General features: G+C 40.4%; 1 non-coding gene across 1 annotated transcript; it reads right to left on the bottom strand.

Annotated features, from left to right (window-relative positions):
* Nucleotides 1-1467: 1467 nt before the first annotated feature.
* Nucleotides 1468-1597, bottom strand: LOC149280682 (small nucleolar RNA SNORA35). The gene has a single exon (XR_016278134.1). It is a non-coding gene; the product is annotated as a small nucleolar RNA SNORA35 (small nucleolar RNA).
* Nucleotides 1598-2884: the final 1287 nt, after the last annotated feature.

Below are 2884 nucleotides of genomic sequence, written 5' to 3'. Positions count from 1 at the left end.
GTAATATCAGGAAATATTACTTTACTGAGAGGGTAGCGGATGCCTGGAGTAGCAGTAGAGTAGCAGTAGAGGTTAATGCAGCGAAGGAGTTTAAGCATGCATGGCATAAGACTATCCTAGATATAAGATAAGGCCACGGACTAAGAAAACTATTCAGAAATAGGGCAGATTAGATGGGCTGACACATTCTATGTTATATGAATAAGAAGCATGCTCCCGAGCAGACAGACCCAACTTCAAGTCAGGCTACAATAAGGAGGGTCCAAACAAAAAAGTAAGAACTAACCATCAACTTAAACAAACTACACATTTTTTATAGGTTCTTGAATGACAGTGCTTGGATGTGTAACATTTTCAGACTCCTGAAATACAAATATTTGTTTAACCCTTTAACTACCTCCCACAGAAGGGGTTGCTGGGGCACTGGGTCAAGCCTAGGGCAGACATAAATACATATTTCTTTACAGTACAAAATTGAATTTTCAAATTGGTTATGTAAGAAATGTAAGTTACATAGACGCATAGTACTTGTAAAAAAAAAAAACCTACGAAATTCTACTATTACTTCTAAAAAAAAATAAAAAAATTTAGCAATATTTTCCACAAAAGGAAAACATCCTTAACCCCTTCGTGACAAAGGCTGATTTTACTTTTTGTACCCTTCGTGACAATGGCTGTTTTATCGTTTCTGCGGTGTTTGTGTTTAGCTGTAATTTTCTCTTAACCCATTTACTAAACCCACACAAGTTATATATTGTTTTTTTCAGGACAAGAAGGGCTTTCTTCAGACACCAAATTTTTTTTCATATGATGTAATTTCCTATAATAAAAATAATAAAATATGACGAAAAATTGAAAAAAAAACACATTTTCTCACTTTTATTTGAAAAATCTTTTATTCATCATAAAAAACTACTGAAAAAACCTGCTAAATAGATTCTACTATTTGTCCCGAGTTTAGAAATACCCAATGTTTTTATGTTTTTTTGCTTTCTTCTACACGTTATGGGGCAATAAGTACAAGTAGCGTTTTGCTAATTCAAAACCATTTTTCTCTGAATCTGGTAATTCTGTCTCTATGTGGTATTTGGGGCATCTTTGAAGCCAGCAAATTAAATTTACCCCACCAAACCATATATTTTTGAAAACTAGACACCCCAGGGTATTTTAGATGCTGATAGTTTAACCCTTTCCATGCACTAATCCTACCACCAACCCTTGTCAAAGTTTGGGATAGTAATTGTTTTTGGTGTTTTTTTCACATACTTTGTACTTCAGGTGTGAAATTACAGCTCCTGGTATATGTTGCTGTCACACAACACCCAGATATGTGTCCAGCAACATCTCCTGAGTACATTGATACCCCACATGCATGGGTTTGTCAGATTGTTTGGGGGCAAAAGGGCCACATTTGGAACATGAGCAATTCAAATTCAGTAGGAATTTTACATCTGGGTAAAGAAAAATGCTTGTACCCAACTATCAGTAGGGACAGGTTACAAGAAAGCCTGGCCTATCTCCAAGAAGGGATTTGATCTAGCACCTTAAGTGGTCCCTCATGCCACGGAATGGACACAGGGGTCACTTGACAGTGCAAATAAAAACGCTTAAAAATGGTGGAGCAAATAAAAGCTAAAAAACAGTAAATGTAACAAAAAATTAAAAAAAAATACAAAAATGGAGCAGGAACAAAAAAAAAATTAAAAATGGGAAACTGTGTGATACAGCTTGAAGCAGTCACCGACACAGAGTGCAGGTTTTCCAGGGCAATCTGGACAGTAAAATGTGGTGTCCTTTCTTTGCCCCCTGCTGTAGCATACCCTGCATCTCTTTTGGGGATTCTGCTTCTTTGCTGTAGGGGGGATTTTAAAAATAAAATGGGTAGCCCCAATTCTGTTGGTTCCCATCACTACTTGGGGACCAGGTGCATCACGGTACAAGATACCTGAAATTACTTCGAGCTGAAACTGCAAAAAAGACAGCTTCAGCCCAGTGTCTGCTTTTTTGTGCAGCAAAAAAGCGTTATAGGTTGCAATTTGCATTAGATAAATTGCAACCTTCTTGTACCAGGCCTTTGTCTTCCTCATAATGAGGTAGGGCTGTAGGAGTTGATCTGACTGATGCACACTGGCTTTGTAGTGACCCCAGCTCTGCCACGGACAGAAACCTCCACGGTTCTCTCATCGTGGATGGTGCTCAGCATGCACACCTCTTTTCTGTCCTTGAACTTCAATGCCAAAAGCTCCTCTTGGCGTAGAGCTGAGGTCTCCCCCTTTCCTAGCCGGGTTCGTACCAGGCGTTGTGGGAAACCCAAGCGGTTCTTTTTTATAGAACCGCAAGCTACCGTATCGAAACAATACAGCAGCTTGAACAAAGGGACGCTTGTATAGAAGTTATCTACATACAAGTGGTAGCCTTTGTTCATAAGGGGGAATATTAGGTCCCAAACAATCTTGGCACTGGTGCCCAGATGATCTGGGCAACCTGGAGGGTCAAGGTAGCTATCCTTACCCTCGTATACCCGGAAGGCATGAGTATATCCCGTCTCGCTCTCGCAGAGCTTATACACCTTCACTCCATACCTGGAGCGCTTGGAAGGAATATACTGCTTGAATCCCAACCTTCCTTTATATTTCATTAGGGATTCATCCACGCAGATATTCTTTCCAGGTGTATAAACCTCTGGAAACCTGGCAGCGAGATGGGTAATCAGGGGGCGGATTTTGTACAGCCTATCAAACTGGGGGTCCTCCTTAGGGGGGCACAGGCTGTTGTCGCTAAAATGCATGAAACGAAGAATCATTTCATACCTTTGCCTAGTTATAGTTTGGGCAAAAATGGGGGTACTAAAGATGGGGCTGGTGCTCCAGTAGGAGCGGATGGA

The sequence above is a fragment of the Sceloporus occidentalis genome, unplaced genomic scaffold (assembly GCF_023333645.1).
Source record: "Sceloporus occidentalis isolate IW3139 unplaced genomic scaffold, rSceOcc1.0.p SCAF_149, whole genome shotgun sequence".
NCBI classification, from domain to species: Eukaryota; Metazoa; Chordata; class Lepidosauria; order Squamata; family Phrynosomatidae; genus Sceloporus; species Sceloporus occidentalis.
This window is presented reverse-complemented; position numbering and strand designations above follow the sequence as displayed.